This window comes from Ambystoma mexicanum, chromosome 7p (genome assembly GCF_040938575.1).
Source record: "Ambystoma mexicanum isolate Mex_15411 chromosome 7p, UKY_AmexF1_1, whole genome shotgun sequence".
Classification (NCBI taxonomy): Eukaryota; Metazoa; Chordata; class Amphibia; order Caudata; family Ambystomatidae; genus Ambystoma; species Ambystoma mexicanum.
Window position 1 is genome coordinate 10,058,383 of NC_090939.1, and position 20,334 is coordinate 10,078,716.

Sequence of the window (20,334 nt, forward strand, 5' to 3'; positions counted from 1 at the left end):
TAGCATTCTCCGTTTTAAAACTTCCTATGTAAAATTTTGAGCTATTCAAGCTCAAAATTCGCAAAAGCAAGCACATGGGTGCATCCATTTTGTGAAATGGAGGCCCTCCTGTGCTGGCTTTTGCTTTTGCGGCACTAATGAAGGAAAAGCCAGCCAGCTGTAGTAAACAAAGGCTACCGCTGGGTGGCTTTCCCTTCATTAGTGCTGTAGGCGGAGGACGGGGACCGGAGACCAGAGCAGGAAAGCTGCAGCTGAATCTCGGTAAGTGCTATTTATTTATTTTTTTTAAATAAGCACTAGCTGCGTTTTTTTTCTAAGTTTTCCGGGCTGGAGGAGCCCGGAAAACTTAGAAATAAAACTGCAGCTTTAAAAACTTATTTATGTTTGCGGTCGCTTTTGAAGCGACCGCAAACATAAATACAACGTTATTGTGTTGGAAAACGCTGTGGTTTTTCTTTCCAAGTTTCTCAGGCTCCTCCGGCTCGGAGGAGCCTGAGAAACTTGGAAAGAAAAACCGGAGCGTTTTCCAACACAACCGCGTGTGTTTCTGCCTGCTGCGGCTATCACTTTGGGTCTCCGGTGAGCACCGGAGACCCAAAGTGAAAGCCACAGCAGGCAGAAACACACGCGGTTATGTTTACATGCCGCGTAGTGTTTCTACCTGCAGCTGATTTCCCATTTGGGGCTCTCGGGCTCCCCGTGGGGAGCCCCAGAGACCCAAATGGGAAATGCTAAATGCTGCGTTGTCTGCCTAAATCTGCTTTCCCATTTGGGGCTCTCGGGCTCCCCGTGGGGAGCCCGAGAGCCCCAAATGGGAAAGCAGCTTCAGGCAGAAACAACGCGGTTGTGTTGGAAAACGCTGTGGTTTTTCTTTCCGAGTTTCTCATGCTCCTCCGAGACGGAGGAGCCTGAGAAACTTGGAAAGAAAAACCGCAGCATTTTCCAACACAATAACGTTGAATTTATGTTTGCGGTCGCTTCAAAAGCGACCTCAAACATAAATACAACATTTTTAAAGCTGCGGTTTTATTTCTAATTTTTCCGGGCTCCTTCAGCCCAGAAAACATAGAAAAAAACCTGCAGCTAGTGCTTATTTTTTTTTTAAAAATAAATAGCACTTACCGAGATTCAGCTGCAGCTTTCCTGCTCTGGTCTCCGGTTCCCGTCCTCCACCCACAGCACTAATGAAGGGGAAGCCACCCAGCGGTAGCCTTTGTTTACTAAAGCTGGCTGGCTTTTACTTCATTAGTGCTGCAAAAGCAAAAGCCAGCACAGGAGGGCCTCCATTTCACAAAATGGATGCGCCCATGTGCTTGCTTTTGCGAATTTTGAGCTTGAATAGCTCAAAATTTTACATAGGAAGTTTTAAAACGGAGAATGCTAGTATTTTCTTTTTTATGTTGCCTATCTATTTTTTAAATACAATTTATTACTAGACCATCCCTTTAAAAGAAATGCTGGCAGGAAGAGGCTCGCTCTTGGGCTGGTGCGGACGTCTCAGAAATGGCCAGCAGTATCAGGCACTCTTAATCTCTGGCTGACTATGAGGGTGTGCAGCAAGTGCTGACAGGCAGGCTGAGGAACATCATTTGTGGGCTCTGTCCAAACACAGAGGGAGTGAACCAGATAAAGACCGATGGAAACCAAGTCTCTATGTAAAAACACTCTCTGTACTCAACAATACAGTGGGTGGAGCAGTGAACTATGTGTCACTTTTGTTACAGTTTCAAACAACGGAAAGTGGATCTCGAGTTAAGCATTTAGTACCAAAATATCCATTTAGTAAACAAGTTGCAGCAGAAAAGAAAAAAAGGAGGAATTGCAGCAGGTTGTTAAAATCAAACAAAAACTTGAATTCAAGGGATGCAATGAAAAAATGCTGACAACGTTATCGGAACTGACTGCTTGCATTTAAAATGCTTCGGGACCAGGAAAGAGGAGAGATAATGTTGAAATCCATCTTTGCAAAACACAATAGGGACACATGAACTATCCTAAATGAAGGATCCTTAACACAGCAGGCACTTTTGACAATGTGCATAAGTGCCGACAAATGGGAAAGGCATTATTCAGCGGTCTTTAAAGCTCCCATCATGATTGAAGTCAAAAGTGCTCACGATCTGAAAGTACCATGGGCAGTTGAAACAAGTTGACCAAGGATCTTAGCGGCAATAAGTAAATTGAAAAAACGCAGGTGCCGCTGGACCTAATGGGCTGAGTAACCTCACTTTAAAAAAGAACAAAGAACGGTGGGCAACATTTATACACATTTTGTTTGAGCAGATCAACGCTTCTGCAACAATCCCTCCATCTTGGCAATCGGTGGTAGTTCCTATATATAAAAAGGGAGATAGGTCTGATCCAAACAACTACTGTCCGATTGCCTTGTTGGATGTGATTGGTAAAGTGTTTGCCTCCTTTCTCCAAAAGCGTTTAGCCCAATGGGCAGAAGAGGTGGGAATCATGGACCCCAGGCAGACGGGATTCACCAGAGGAGTCTGAGTCGAACTTGACCTCATATTACTAAACCCGCTGAAGCTTGAAATGTTGAGGTATGGCAAAAAGCTCTTACTGTCCTTTTATTGGTCTGCGTCAAGCTTTTGACAACGTTAATCGAGACACTTTGTGGAGTAAACTGGAAACTTGGAATTGCCCACCAGATCTGTTACAAGCAATTAAAGCTCTACATACCAACACGTCCATACGACTGAATGACGAGGGGGACCTATCTGCTAACAATAAAAACCGAGAAGGGGGTCAAACAAGGATGCCCCCTGGCTGCACTTCTATTTAAGCTTTATATCACAGACCTGCAAACGTCCTTTGAGAAAACGAATTCCTTTCCTCCAAGGTTAAATAGTCAACACATTGTGTGGGCCATCTACACAGACGATCTTGTGTTACTAGACACCACGCAAATTGGCCTCCAGAGGCTACTAAGTGATCTGGCAGTTTACTTGCAACATAATAACCTACTAATCAACGTGACCAAATAAAAAAATCATGGCCTTTGGTACTAAGCTTGCCACAAAGGGAAAGCAGTTCAAGTGGTATGTAGCATCAATACGCGAATGGCAATGGACACATGACCTAAAACTCCTGATGAAAAATCTAGCCTTACAAGGAATTAAACTACACACCGCTTGTGGCAAATTCACCATGAAACCAATGATAATGTTTTATCGCCAGAAAATAATGGTGACAATTACATTTGGAAGTGAGGCAGAACTAAATAACAGAAGAGCCATCTGGGAAGTGCTTGAAGGTCTATTTTGCCAGAAAGTGTTGCACTTGCCAAGAGGGGTACCCATCACGGCTATCCGATACGAACTTGGACTGCAATCACTAGTTTATGTAGTTCTATGGAAATCGATTGCCATGTGGAGAAAAATGCAGTTAGTACCAGGAGCTTTGCCATATCACCTATTAGCTCCCCAACCTGGAAAATCGTATAGAGGGCTACTTGAAAAATGCACCGTGCGGCTACAAGAACATTTAGCCTATGCCAACATTGACACAAAAACCCTGTTAACAAATCCATGTATGGCAAGGAAAATTTGCTAGCCTGCCACTGGATAGCTACGCAAAATAAACGAGGCGATTTTGTGATAACTTTGAATTTAGGAGAAGGAAGATCATTGAATATGCTTCCATTTCCTTCCAGATACCATCGGGACCAATTTCTGCGATTACGGCTACATTTATATGCGACAAAGGAAATGTTGCTTTTGAAACATCAACCAGACGTAATCGACAATAAATGCTGTTTCTGTACAAAGGAAGTGGAATCGCTCAAACACCCGAGTGCTGAATATGGAGCCCTGGCAATCCAACAAAGTCACTTTCTAGGCAAATATGCTCCAAAAAAATAGTAACATGGACGAGTGGTGGTAGAATTTGTTAACAGGCAGCAACTTAATGCCAACATGTTTGGAAATTGACTACTTAGATAGCATATTGGGGAAATAGCTATGCATATTAATGTTCAAACTTTAGCTAATATGATTTAAATGTTGTGGTAATAATATGAAGCAGAACATTTGTCTTACCTTTTTTCTCTTTAAGTCTCCTTCTTTTTTGACTAATGGATGTGACACGATCAAATGAAATATGTTTGTAAATGAAGTTTGATATAAACTGAAATATTTTACAATAAAAAAATAATAATAATAAAGAATTCTTCTCGTCGGCAATTAGACTGGGCTCGTTAGCAGTCCGGGGGCACATAACTAAGCTTCATTCTTGGTGAGTGTCTGGTGAATTGAGGTGCATGTAGCTTTAAAATGACAAGTGTAGATGTCGATTTTGCATGGGTTCTACGTATCAGGCATCCCAAAGTCTGTTCACTCCCCATTATACTGAAATGAAGTGTATTTCCCAATGCGGGATTCATTGCCAAAAATAATTGGAAGTAATAGAAGTTACTGCTTTCAGAGGTAAATGTCTCAATGTCGTTGCAGAGTGTTCTTTGCCAAGTTGGGCTTCAGTAACTCTCTGAGCTGCTAGAGGGATCATTGCCTGGGGTGGGAGAGAGCAAAATGTGTGCTAAATATTGCTGCTGGAATTGTAAGCGCATTGTATTATTCTAACAGATTGTGAATTCAGCATCGGCAAGTGAACAAAGCCACAAATCTTTTTAATGCATTATATGTGCTGTTTAATTTAAGAATTTCAGTTACTTATACCTTGCTTGCAAAAGAAACAAGTGAGCTCTTTATTTATGTGCCCTGGTTTCTTGTGTTCTCATGCAGAGGTGAAGTAAGTGGTAATTGCATTTTAGTCCAAGTCTTTGCTTACAGTTTTTGACCCCGGTATAAAAACAGTTATTAGGTGGTACTCTGAAGTTAGGCTCACCAGTATACCACGAAATACCAAAAATACCACCAACAACTTTGGTGTGTTGGCCGGGAAGCGGTAAATTAGTAGGTGTGGCCTTGCATCATAAAGCATAATCATATTGTGCACTCATTCGCTGAGTTAGATGTTGTGAAGTAGTGCAGTGCTTTGTGCACATTTGACTTTTGTTATAGCGCTATTGGCAAAAGTACCACCATGTCTCAGATTCAGGCTGAATTTCCTGAGGTATCAGATTAACTCAAGGTGAAACGCTATTCTTAAGCAACCAGATCATCTGAAAATCTGATAACGTGGAAAAATAGGATTATCACTGAAGTAGAAAAATAGGCATCTGAAGGTATTTTTGATGAAGGAAGTATTGTGCAAACGTGCCTCCTTAGACAGTTCCGAGCATCGGAGCGCAAGGAAGAGAATGATTGCATCATTAGACTGTGTGCAAAACTTTGGTTTCTGCTACACAGATCCATAAAGCTGCAACGGAAAGACTGTGAGGATATTAGCAAGTTGCAAGATGATTTAGATGTATGACGAAAACGGTTGCTCCAAATGGAAGAAAATGGGGAAATTAGACATGCAATTGCAGGCCAAATGTACTGAGTTTACTGCCCGACTGGCTCAGAGAGATGAACAATTTGCTGAAAGTGAGCAAGAATTAATCCATTTAAAAACAGTATTAAATGATGTAAGGCAAGATCAAGCGGTTGCAATTTCAGAAATTGAAAACCCTTAGAAAAGAGAACAGTGAAAGAGATGAGGAATTCCGCGACATGGAGCAAGACATATTTAAATTACTGCATGAGAATGAAGAAAAAGCAAAAACAGTGGACCGTTATCAGATACAGATTAAGGAATTGCAAGAGATAATCAATAAAGTCAGGAGTGAGAATTCTAATTTTTGCCATGAAGCACAGCGGCTTCATGCGCAGTGTAGAGAATTGAAACCGCAAATTTTGATCTTAAGTCTCAAGAAAAACAGCAATGTATCAGGTTCACTGATGCTGAATTTGGTCACACCTCTAGCCAAGGAAATGTACCAGCCAGCAGCTGTCCACATAACCAGGCCTGGGTATGATCCAATGTTGGGGTCTCAATCACCTGCAATTGCTCATACACATTCTCGTCCACAAGGGAACAGGAGTGAGCGACAAAATGGCACATACCAGAATGCACCATGTAGTCCTTTAAAAATTATGAAATCTATGAAGACCTTGATTAGACCGTTCAAAAAAAGGAGGGGATTGTTGCATAGAAGATCATTTGGAGGTGGTCCACAATATATTCACGACCCTTCAGGTTTCGAGGTAACTTTCACCTCACTCTAGATGTGGCTTCTGCTAGTGTTATCTGTGGTCTGAATAACAGGAACATTTGTCATGGGCAGACTTTAAGAAAGAAATAAGACACCAATTCTCACTCTATCAGTCTATACAGCAAGCCACGAAAGCAGCTGATAGCATGGCTGCACAACAAAATGAATCCCCCTCGCCCCTTCTTTGGAAACTTAAAAAGGGCATACTCGTGCTTTGATGTGACCTTTAACCCTAACTCAGAATTTAAAACTATGTATTACTATGGGCTCCAAAAATCCCAATTAATCTGAATTCGACAGGGAAAAGCCATTAGAATGGATAATTTAACAGGCAACCAAACTGTATGAGGTAATATTTAATCAGAAAGAAGCGGGGCCTAGAAACAAAGAGACAAAATCAAAGTCTAGGGAATCCACACCAGCGATTTTGGAGGTAAAGTCTGTAAAGATGCCACTAGAATCAGCCCAAACTCAGGCAAAGAACGTCATGACACATAATCAATGGAGCGTAGCTCCACAGAGAACAGCACCCCAGACTCCTATGTTCCAATCCATTGATCCCAGTGAAAGTAATTCTTGCATTAGTCCTCCTTACTGTGGTTCGTCTCCCAGAGTGGGGTTTTGCCATGATTTGCCAGGCCTAAATAACAGTCAAAATCAGACGCACAATGGCCCATACCAGACATTAGTGGTCCAGAGTAGATTTGATCCAAACACAATGGTGCATGGCCACCAAGAAAGACCAAGGTTTGTGGATAAATTAATTGAAAGTGGAAATCAGCATAGGGAACTGTTCCCACCAAATCAAAGGCAAAATATGAATTATGTACCCCGCCAATATAGTCAGTCCCCACCACGGGTTGACCATGGTCAGAGGATGGTCACAATAAGATAAAGGAGGAACCCCGGGGATCCACTCCTAAAACAAATATCTGAGTGCTGTCTCTGTCTGATCCCAGGAGGGGGTAACTATGAACAAAAAATTAAATAGAGACGAGTCTGATGGGGTGGAAAACTGAAAGGGATTTTTCTTTCAGTGATTAAAAAAAAACAATTTAATCATCATAAACATTAAAGCTATACATAAAGACATGAATTTCTAAAAGTACATGATTCTTAAAAAAAACAAATCATCAGCAATTAATCACTGGTCCTGCACAAATACAGTTTATCACAAGGGTGGCCTGGGTACCATAACATACATGAGATATGAATTCACTGTTCTCTTCTGGTTTAGACACATTAGGGAAAAGAAACTAGAATTCATGCATGAAACTCTGTGTTCTGTTGCAGCAATTTGTCACTGTATAATTACTTTACAGTATAGTATCTCAACATGTTTCAGTTCACAATTGCAAAAATGCAGAACATTCATCAGGAGTCGGTAGCCCAGTGGTTGTAAGCGTGGTAGATGTGCTAGAGTGCTTGTGATGTTTTCTATGTGGATTTTCTAAACAGCCTTCACCTGTCAGACAAAACAAACCTACCATAGAGTAAGCTAGTGTTCCTAAATTCTCTAATTTTGCTCAATATATGAGTGTGCCACGTTAGTAGTTTGATAATTACCTGCATAGGTGTTCTTGAGGGCAAGGGCATTGAGAATAATGGTAGTCAGGACTAGGATGCGTCCTTCATGGTGCCTAATTAATCGAAAAAGCATATAAGTATGCTTTATAATCGCTAAAAACAAGCCAAAGAGGGTTAAAAACCCATTGCTACAACAGCCATTAAAGCAGGTAGGCTGGTGGCAAGTGTAAAATAACCCACCTTGAATGTAGGTTGTGCGTGGTAACTCTACTCTGGTCCTCGTGGGGGTCGGTCCTGACGGTATGCAGTGACTAATCACTGTCTCCAGATGCTGAACTGCTTGCGCCTTCTTAGGTGGCTTTTGGATATTAAGTGAGAAAGCCTAAACAGCAGGTACGGGAACGAAATGTAACTCCTATATAAACTGGATACTAAATTTAGGCATGGTCAATGGGGTGGAAGGGCAATTACCTTATGTAAAGGTCCAGATGTGTAAAGTTATCAAAGTGAATCTCTGCTCTGCAGGATGTCAGGAGAGCTTCAGTGTGGCGGCTGTGAACACAAAATTATGAGATCAGCGTTTCCCCTATAACGGGCACGGATCTGAATACAGTCCCTATACATGATAGTCAGACCGGGTGTAGTGCTGTATAGAGACTGATGCGATGCTCTCCTGACATCCCGCAGAGCATAGATTCGCTTTGATAACTCTACCCTTTACACATACAGACCTTTACGTATGCAGTATATATAGGAGTTACATTTAGTTCTCCACCTCCTGTGTCACAAGAATTCAGGGGAAACACAAACATAAATCAATCTCCTGAAAGGTACCAGAACAGGTCTAATAAGGGTGAATTTAATCATTACCGGCCCAGACCACAAAGAGAGGAATTCGGAGACATGGCCAGGCGTCGGTGTTTAGAGGCCCAAGTTAGAATGTTGTCTGAGCAAATAGGGAAATTATGTGCAGTTCAAAAGCAACAACCAAGTGAAGGTGCAGAAGGTCATAGGAGTGATCTTGCACGTGGCGACAAGAAGTGACTAGCTAGTCACCTCTGCCCTGATGAAAACACAGATGCCCATGAATCACCTATGAATAAAAATACTGAATTGATGCCGATTTAAAAACAAGACAACAAACGAATGAAAGTGAGACAGGGAATTATAACACACACAAAAAGGGAGTGTGGTTTAACTTTGAGTTAAACCAGACCATTCAGGTGTGTGAAGATGAAGAGCAAAAAGGAGAAAATGTACAAGAAAAACCCAAAGAACAAAGAGGTAGATGTAAAAATAACATGCAATGTGAAAATGAAACACAAAATCAACAGACAGTGTATTCCTACTTGATAATCAGAATACTGTCGATACTCTCACAGAAATAAAAAAATCCCCAAAGGGCAGATGCAGGTCAGTAACCTGAGGAGTATTTTGAACCACAGATATTCCAAGAGACAGAAAGGACAGACACCGTACAAAACGCAGATAAGTGTCACACACCAGAAACTGACATGCAGTCACATGATACTTGTGGAAATACACAGCCAATAGGTTTCTGAGTGGGGATAAGTAGAGAGGACCCAGACAATGGGGAAAGAATAATGAGAGATTGGGGTGTGAACAATGGTGGTCCCAAGTCAGAGTTGCAGTCAGTGGCTACACTTCAAATGGGTTCTGAGCCCAGGAGAATAGACAAAGAAATTCAAAATTAAATGGGCAAAAAGGAGGGAAAAATGTCATTTCATATGCCTCTTTGCCTAGCAAAGAGCCAGGCTGATCTGAGAAAAGTAAGTCCTGAGATCCGTACCAATTCACGCTTTCTATGCGTATTGGAAGAATTTGAAGACCGATACTATGCTCCCATCACTTTTGAAGATAAATGTAACGCGTTTGCTATGATTGACACAGGTCAAAGGAACTGATGCAAAGTATCAATGAGGGGAGATCCTCACAGAATGTGTAAAGGTGAGGCAAAGTGAAGGCCTGGGAACAATTTCAATGGGGAAGAAATACCTATCGAAGGTGTCACTGAAGTTGACATAAAAATAGGCAAGCATAGGATGAGACAGGAAGTATTGCTCACAACCATTTAATGGAATACCCTTCCTCATAGGGATAAACTGCCTGAGGAGACTGTAGCCCTCGTTGATGGGGTAAATGGGGTATTGTGGAAAACACTGAAACCTAAGAAAATAATGACCCAAAGCAACAGCATAAAAGAATGCAACACCATTGCTAAATCGGTGCAATGGAAGTATATCTTCAGAATGGCTGTGTGCCTAGCGTCACTGTCATCCTCATGTGTCAGGATGAAATGCAAAGAGAAAAAGAGAAGCAATCTTTGGAGATATATTTGGACCCTAAGAAAACTGGCAAACAGAAATAGATGAAAACACATTGCGTTTCTATCTAAATGAAGAAAAATGCAAACCAAGCGTTACTCCAGAGTCCGATCAGGAAAACTGCATTTCAACAATTGCAGAAATACACGTGGGAGAAAGACAACCATGGATGCCTATCCATGTGAATGGGCATTCTGAAATGATTGAAGCCGCTTTGGCACTTGAGCAGGAAAGGAGTTTAATTAATGAAAAGGTACTCGGACACATACTTGATGGAGAGGAGATCCCACATTTCAAAATAAAAAATCAACACATCTTTGGCCTAGATGACCTTGAATTGGGACAAAGAATTGTGGGAAGATGCATGCTAAAGATTACAATTGTCTCTAAAAACATTCATAACAATGTGTGGATTGTGAGCGGAATACAAAACAAATTCTATCTGGGAAATTACATCATGCACAAAATGTGTATGGTACTAGACTTTCTAAATCAAAAGGTCTGGTCCAGATTGGGTGGAGCTGCACCTGAATTTGAAACAGAGACTAGCTTACCATTGTGCCCAAAGGATGCCATATGCAATTAAACTCCAAGTGAAAAAGGATGTCACCATTCCTGCATTTACCAGACAATTTACAGTAGCATTAAAATACAGGAAGGGACAACAGATGAAAGATCCTGATGCATTTGTGTGCCTTAATGAATCCATAAAGCAGCAAGGATTAGAATGCAAATTTACACCATTTATAGAGATTGAGGATGAACCTATTGAAATCCTGTTGGACAATAAAGGGTGTCAAGACATTCATTTGGAAGAAAATATAGTGTTAGGAATCGCAATACAGGGATCTTACAACACTGCTGATCTCAGTAGCCCAGTGATCGGGAATATTCCTGAAAGCTATGTGACTGCACAGGGTAAATTACCAGAATCATTGGATTTTAAGCCAAAGGGAATCTTTAAAGTTCAGTCTGTGTACCCTTATTAACCAAGTGAAGTGATATGCTGTTATCAGGAGGATTGTGTCCTATTTGAATTAGGTGAATCTAAAAGAGAAAAGCAGCATATTGAAGTGCAGGTTAATATTCCAAAGAGACAGTGCCACACGGTTAGAGGAAAGCACAGAAGTCCATCCTTTGGACCAGAGTTTTCTAAAATGGCAGATGAGCAGATTCAAGCTGCAGATGCTTGTGCAAATGAATCAGAAAAAGACCAATTGAGGAAAATATTTATGTAGTTCAAAGAGGTTTTTCCCAAAGATGCCTATGAATGTGGGCTGGCCAATTTACATGTTGCCACACTACCAGAAGGACATGGTAGCGAGCTGGTATTTGTACGACAATATAGGTTGCCCCTGGCATATGTGGAGTCACTGGATGTAATAATACATTTAGAATCCAGAGGAATCATTAGGCCTATTCATAGTACATCAAATACTCCCATATTAGGTGTGCTAAAACCAAATGGCGTTTGTGGGCAGATTTAAGAGAATTGAACAAAAGGGTACCTGTTTCACAATGGCCTCTTCCATTTATTGACGAGGGACTTGCACAGGTTCATGGGTCAAAGCTATTTTTACGACCTTGGATCTTACAGCTGGATACTGGTGTGTGCCACTAGCTGAAGACATTCCAAATGTATTTGCATTTTCAGTTGACAAATCACAATATGCGTTGTCCCGGACCCCTTTTGTGTATGTCAATAGGGGGTGGTGAGTTTGGGATATTCCTGAGCAAGGCACTCCCAGATGCAGCTGACAGAGGAACACTAGTTTATGTGGATGATGTGCTAATCAATAATGAAGATTTGAAAAGCCATTTCAATGAAATTAGACATGTACTCGGCCAGCTACAGAAGGCTGGACCAAAATTATCTCTACAGAAAGCACATTGGTGCAGAAAAAGAGTACACTTCCTAGGCCATGAAGTGACAGAGCATGGATTAAACCCACAAAAGAAAATGTGAAAGTGATTCAGAAACTAAAAGATACCACTAACTTGTAAAGTTTAAATAGTCTATTAGAAATGGCAAGTTACAACAAAAAATGTTTTCAAAATTATGCAGATTACACAACCTTTAATGAAGTTACTGAAGCAGGGTGTACCCTGGAAATGGGAAACGGAACAAAGTGAGGCAGTGGTCAAGTTAAAAGGCTGTCTTATGAAAGCGCAATGTTTGGCATGTCCAATAAAAAGTCAGGATTTCTTTGTAGAAATAAGATACACAGATCAATTTATGTCGACAGTGCTATACCAAAAACATGATGCAAATAAAAGCATTGCATATGCCAGTAAGGCATTGTCACAGGTAGAGACTAATTTTAGTTAATTTGAAAAAGCACTTCTGACCACTGTCTGGTCATTGCAACATTTCTGTCCGATAATTTAAGGGGAGCGGGTGATTGTTGAAATGAATCACCAACCTTTACAGCTCTTGCAAAGTAAAAGGATCAGCTCAAGGAATTTGGCCCAGTCATGAATCACTTCATGGACGTTGGAACTTCAGAGATGTTCAGTGGAGGTGAGGTATGGACAGAACAAAAAGAGCCCAGCTGCTCAGGGGTTAGCAGAATTACATGACTGCAGCTGTCTGTGCAACTGAAGAGACAGAATTAGAAACAAATGTAGATGAATTTGAGCAATCCCCACACATGGCTTTCAATGAAGAAACATGTAAGGATCTCCCAACCGTGTATGTAGATGTATGTGCATATCACGTGGAAGGTGATTCTGAAAAAGAACTAGTGGCAGGAATAGGAAACTGGTGGATTAAATGCGATAGTATGCTGAGAGTAAGCATGAGGCTAGGCCCACAAAATCAATCAAGTTGCAGAATTGGCCACCATTTATAAGGCAATATCTACAGCAGTAGAAAATAAACTTAAAGAAATAGTTTTAGCAACTAATTCTGATTATGCACAAAATAGTTTTGTGGAGTATTTACCCACTTGGAAATGTAAGGGAATGCATGCATATAACATGAAACCACTGAAACATGGCAAAATTAAGCTGTAGACAAACTTGTTTCAGAAAATGACCTGACCATCCGTTAGAGGAAGATACGTGATCATTTGAAAATACATGGGGAGGATAAACAAGGAAATGAAAGGCAGACTAATTAGCCAACATTGGGGCTGTAATGCGTGAGTTATTTCCCATTGAACATCTGCTGGGTGAAATCCAGGTGGATGCGATAACACACTCCAAATCTCTGAAAACAATTGATCAGCCCGTGGCACAGTGGAGTTGTGATTGTGATACTCCTGATCAAGATTTGATTAAGGAACAAAAGGAGGATCTTATGTCCATTTTACAACCACTTGATAGATGAAGAACAAAATACTCTGACTGAAGAGGACTGCAAAGGGAAAGAGGAGCTGAAGGTGTTGTTAAAAAACAAAAAGAGAATTAGTTTACAAGATGGGCTGATGGTTAGATAATCCATGTCAGGCCAAATCCAATGAGCAGTGCCTTTGTCATTTCGGGGATTGATGTTACATCATGCCCAAGATGCAATAACTGCAGGCCACAGAGGTTCCCAGAAAACTTTGGAAATCTTAAAAGATTATGCCTATTGGCCACACATGTCACAGGATGTAAAACTCTACACCAGGGGATGTTTAGTGTGTGCGCAATTTCAGCCTGCTTCCCAAACTCACAGAGTACCATTAATGAAAAGAGGTTTGACACTCCCATGGTCCGATCTGCAATTCGATTTTGTAGGGCCCGTGCAAAGGTCAGCAAGGGAAAACAGGTATATGTTGACCTCTAACACCTCCCTTGTCTTGTCGTGCCTAGAAACACTTGTGTACAGATGCGTTATAAATGACTTTTCATATCATATCATGGAGCTTGCATGCATCCACTGGATGTACTTCCCTATGTAAGGCCCAGTATCTCTATTGATAATATGAGATTCTGCCAATTTCATCTGTCCTAAAATGTTTGTTACACTTCCTAAAGAATTTGACATTCCCTTTTAAGAATACATTTCCAGGCTTGTTGCAGCCCCTGGTTTCCCAACGTGTGAAGCCTGCTCGACTCGCTTGTTGAGAAATCTTCATGTTATTGTGAATGGTTAGGGGCATAATTCCCATTTTACCCACATTTTAAACATGCCCTAACATTACTAGACCTACAGTGGTTCTTCAAACATGGTCGGACTTTATATGGACATCTACAATTTATTGTTCAATAAAACCCACTGTTTTTCTGTAGCTCTCTGGATCCATTCTGCAACTACTTTAGTTGGTGAAGTAGTGTAATAGGTATGCAGATCTGGACATGCTAGTCCACCTTCAGTTTTAGAAGCTATCTAGACCTTTTATTAACCTTTGGCCTGGACCAACCACAAAGGCAAGTTTGCCAAGATCTTTACAGCAATTTGATAAAGCTGCCTTGAAATACGTATTCACTACTGATATTCCCGCAGGCCAAGTGATGTACAGATTTTTCCATCATGGAGGCATAAAGTGTAGATAACTTGGATGCACATTGTATGCCTAAACAGGCAAGGATCTGTGACTTTATTGCATTCTCTTTGAAGCCTGAGACTGCCAATTGTCTCTATCTACCCTATAAGTAAGTGACAATGATCCACTGGGACAGAGTAGACAGAACCACATCACCTGCTAAGAGTCAGAACTTAAGCTGAGTTTTACTGATGATCATCTTCCCTGATCTTCCTCTTCCTTTTGTCCTCTCTAACTCAACACTATTACATATTATCCACCAAGTCCGTATCATCTGCAACATGTACCACGGGTTGACTGACAGGATGCAATCGAGGCTCACAGGCTTTTTCAAATGTGAAATATACCTAATATAAGCCCTGTTGGAACCTTGTAGCTAACATCCCCCGTCTATGTCACAAAATCACGAATGACTAACCCACCAGCAGCAATTCTGGTGACCCTTTTAGGTTGTCATTCACTGAAACAGATGACTGCTTTGAAGATTACATGAATGTTGGCCAGCTGTTTTGTTGGCTCCTGTCATCCACATCAATCTTCTTCATTTACATGCCTAGCAACTGACCTGTTATCAAGTATCACCCTACTTTCCACAGACCATTTCCACCCCATTACAGGCGTGGAGTGAAGCTGAATGGTTTGCCAAACTGAAGGTGGTTCTATTACTAGCTGTATGGATATTAACTAACAGACACACACGTACTCTCTCTCTCTCTCTCTCTCTCGCTCGCTATCTCTCTCTTTTTTTCTTTCTTTCTTCAGGGACCCCTGGTACAGTAGAACCTGTGGTTTCACCCACAGCTTCGACCCTCAGTCTCCCATCTCCTCTCAAAGTTATTTGCAATGTCAATGTGTTTAACCCTCTCCCCTTCGTCATTTATGGTTGGTATGTCTTTTGCACATCCTCACCTGAGTTGCATAAGAACTACCTTTCAATATATAGGGGGTAATACTGAACACAAACTCGCCACACTCTATATGGATGGAATTGGTAAACAACACTCCCCTCAACTTACTTTCACCTCTCTCACTTCCCTATAATCAAATTGACTCTGCATGACCCCAACAACAACCTCAGGTTTCTCTCCTAAAATGCAGACTGCCTCAAACACCAAGTGAGAAGGAGGAACATATTAGACGGTTGTAAGAGACACCAAGTACACATTATTTTCTTCAAGAGACACTGGCCCTCTTTACAAGTTTGCCGGTCCGGGAAAAATGTCACCAAAAGTAGCAATATTACTGTGACCAACACTTTTCCCGGACCGGAAAACTACAGGTTTGTGGTGGGTGTTCCCTGTTTTACCTCTAGTCAAGAGCTGGAGGTAAATCAGACCACCACTGGTAAAAATAAAAACTGCCGGTATTTCTGGCAGCAGTATTACTGGTGCCGGAAATACAGCCAATCCCCTCCATGGAGTCCTATGGAATTCCTGCCCTTCCCGCCACCTGTATTATCCCGGTATTCCGGGATATCAGGTGATGGAAACGATAGGTCAGTTTGCCAGTACCCCGCCAGAATTACTGCAAACTTGTAATAAGGGCCATTGACATGTATTCTATCCCTGGTGAACTTCTGACCTCTTGCCTTAAAGAAAAGGACAACATTGTGCTGATCCAGTTTTAGCCAATAGAGGTTTTCAAGAATCACAAACTGGTATTTTAAAAAAATATTTATTTAAAAATGTTAGTTCAATTTAGCAGTCCTAATTATTACCATTCACTATCTCAATGCTCTTAATGTTCTGCCAAGAAACATGATAACACTCCATTCACAGTTTGTCATTAAATATCAGCATTGATCCTCAAAAAATGTTTCAATTCTAATTTTCTCCGAAAAACGTCCTTGCTAGTTGCTTCTAGACACTAAACCGAGCCTTAGCTGGTTAATCTAAAAGCAAAGTTCAAAATAACATTTTATTTTGCTTATAAATGGTTTCTAAAATACATGAGCCTCGAAATTAAAAAATGTCTCAGAATCTTTTGCACCAAGAAATGCAGGCCAGGCTCAATTCAGATTACCTCTGCCTGGGTCATCTCAGGCCACGCTTCTAGCTAAGCAATCTGCCCAGCACAGAGCTCGTCCCTTGCTGTGTTTAGAAAGTTACTACCTTTTAAAATGGGCTCAGGAAATATCAATGTAACTATTTCTTGCCTTATGTACTTTTAAAGCTTCTACCGAATAAAGTGGACTCTCGGATTTAGACTTTCAAAATGATATGCTTTGCCCTTTCTTATCTTTATAATAAAAGAAATATTTAAAAACGGCTAATTGGCTTAACGTGACATGCCAGAAAATGAATGAGTTTTAAAGGTTCACACGCCAACTCGCTGATACTAAAGGGGAACTATTCGTCTGCCTGCCAGGCGCCTGGAAAGGCTGCCTCTTGTCCCTAACCAGCTCTTCTGCGATACACATGCGTTTAGCCTTTTATCTTTTCCAATTGATCTGTGCTCTTTGGACTGGACCCCGGTGCATCGCGCCCAGGCGAGCTGAACGCTTAGCTCAAAACATGCATTCATTGTTCACGGGCTTATCTTCCTGGGCAGGCTTAATGCTTGAATGAAAACATACATTATTCCGGCAGTTACATTAGCTTATCACTTGCGTGCAAACTGGGCTGGAGAGTGTTTTTGAATAGAGAGGCGAGCTGTCTGCACATGAGTCCGATTTTAGAAACTGAGCCTGGCTATGCAATTTGCGCACGTGGGAATCATGGATTGTTTTTCTTCTTTTCGTTTTGCTAAAGTTTGCTAACTCCATGTTCCCATATTTGAGGAATATTTACAATGAGTTTCCGAGATCTGAGGCGACTGGGTGCTTCAGGAAGCACAGAGGTTCCAAGAACCTCAGACGCAAGACACTCAAGGACTCAGGGAAGAGCAACACAAGGAGGAAGACAGAGAGACAGCATGCACATGGAGAGAGAGACGGATACACAGACTGCCAGAGAGCACCAGAGGACGCCAACTGAATCCCAGAGAAGTTCCTGACCAAGGAAGAAACCAGGAATCCCAGGGTTCTTACCAGTGTGGCAGGGCCGTGCGGTCCAGCCGGATGCGACCACGGTGGGCAGAGGATGCTTCGGGGGCTGTCACATGAACTGTCTGAGCCCCAGAGCAGGAACCCAGGCAGGTACGCCAAAGATGCTGCATGCCAGGGCAGACGGGCAGCCAGTGCTGGTGGGGAAAGGGTCAACTGCTAACGGAAGGGATTAGGTGGAGGCGGCTAACCGCAATTTGCACACGTCGGAGGCAGAAACATTGGCTGACTTGAGTTCCTCTGTTCCAGGAGGACGACAGAGGCAAAGGCTCACAGCACCAATAGACCCACTAGAGCCGAACCAGGAGGCCAAGCGGCCGGAAGAGTCTCGCCCTACGCGGGAAGAGGCACAATTGACATCAGGGGGAAACGGTGGTCACTGATCCTACATCCAGCAGAGATTGCCAAGCGGCTTCATGTAGACTATTAGGAGACCTTATAAGAGTCCTGTCATCTCTGCCCACAAAGTGGTGTCAGAAATGGTATTGGGAGCACAATTGAAACCCTGATAAAAGCATTGACTAATGGGCGCAGCAGCTGATACAGGTGCAACCCCAACAACCCCCAGCTGATGGACAGGCCTTTCAAGAAGCCGTGCAATTGCAAGGAAATCGACAAGCCAGTGCACAAGAGAAACTCCAGGAGGTGCTTATACATCTAACCATCTAGAGCCCATATGGGAGTTCCCTCCTCAGTACTGCAGAAATACCACAAAGGCAACGGCCCGCCTTCATCATGAACACTGACAGAATAGCCCAGAATGCTCAATGGCCCCAAGAAAGGTGGGGACAGTATGTGCCCCCCCCCCCGCTTACAGGACCCTTAGAGGGGACATATCAAGCAGCAACCCCATAGTGATACCCCACATGTGGACATCAAGAGGGCCTTTCTGGAGAGGTTGGGCCTAGAGAAGGCAACGTATCAACAGAGGTTCAGAGAAACCCGTCTAAACCCAGGGGGAATCCGCAACTTCTGTATTACAGGGTTAAGGACATTGCAGAGAAATGGCTACAACCCCCACCTCCATGGAGGGAATACAAGAAAAGATGGTCCTGCAGATATTTCTTGAGGTACTCACGAGTCCTCCACAAAACCAACCTCGCCGAACCCATCAATATAGCATCAGCATATCGGGAAGCTGGATACCACTGATTTCCCAGGAATAGGAACCCCACTAAAGCCGGTAGCCCCCAAGGGGGCCTGGTTCCCTGGCCCATGACACCCAGATGGAAGTCCACAGAAGAGGAAGGGATCTGGGCACATGTCAGAGGCCCACCGCCTAATGCACTGTCGAGATGACTTCAATGGTTTGAGTGCGGAGTGTGGGCACATATAGCCTGATTATGTCCCCAGAAAACCATGCCAAAGCCCATGGAGATCGTAGCCATGCAAGGAACCTCGCCCTCCGGCATGAGATATCCCTACACTATGGGCACACAGGTGGACAGAGTACCCCCTAATGCCAGGTTTGATGGCAGTAGCTTAGAAACTGCAGTTTTCCCACCAGTAAGTGTGCCAGGGAAGGATGGGCCTCATCACGAGTTGACTGGTATTTTAGTGGTAAATCCACCGGAATACCGCCCAATGAAATTTTCCTTACCGCCACTTGGTCCGCCAGTGTTACTGCCAGATTACAAGTGGCGATGGCGGTGTAAGTCCCCATTTCCTTTGAGTTCATAGGACTCAATGGGGCATTTTCGGTGCAATTACTGCAATGGTAATTGTGCCCTGGTAATAGCACCGAAAATGGGCGAAAGGTCTGCGGATTTACCGCCAGCTCATGGCTGAAGGAGAATCCTCTGACTTTCCCCCAAACTCATAGTTGGGTGGTGCAGTAATGTGGCGGTAACGCGATTACCACCATATTTTTACCGAACTGCCCAACTTGTGATGGGGCCCAAGAAAGTGTACTCGTGGAGTCTTAAAACCTGATCCTACTAAGGGCATCAACCCCCTAAGAAGTGGGGGTACGGATTCATGCCTCGATTCTGCCCCGTTTGCCTTCTCCAGGGGTAATAGGAGCAGACCATCCCCATTTCAAGAATGTGTTAACCCTAGGGGAAGAAGGGTGGCTGAAGGAAGCCCCCACCCCAAGTCTAATTACCTGTCTCAACCCCAAGGAGCAGAAAAACCTTAAGGGAAGTTTGTTTTAAAAAGATAACACTTCAGTAAAAATGAACATACTCCCCAGGGTGCTCTACCATGCCCTCCCAGTAACAGTCCCTAACTCCTTCTTCAAAGCACTCTCCAAAGCCATATCGCAATATGTGTGGAACAGGAAACCCCCGAGGATCTCCAGAGCCATTCTCACGGCACCTATCAAGGCAGGCGGAATGTCCCTCCCTCACTTTAAAAAATATTATCAGGCAGCCCAACTCTGGATCCTCAAGGAATGGTTGGGGGGAGGACCAACAGATGATCTGGGTAACACAAGACAGGGCGGTCGCCAGGACCCCCCTGGAGGACCTACTGTGGAAACATAAACAACACAGACATTTGAACCTTAGAGTTAGTGAGGTCATGAAAGCCACCCTCAACGCATGGGATGACCAAACCAGGAAGGGAATCATGACCACCCCACTGGCCCCCTTCACGCCAATCTGCCGAAACCCTCAGTTCCCACCGGGACAGGAATCTGGCGCCTTTGAAAAATGGGAAACAGCTGGATGCAGGAAAATAGGTGAAATGATCCAGGATAAGGAAATACAATCTTTCGAGGAATGTAAAAACATGTGGAAACTAACAGAAGCCGATCGTTATAGATACGAGCAAATAAAACAC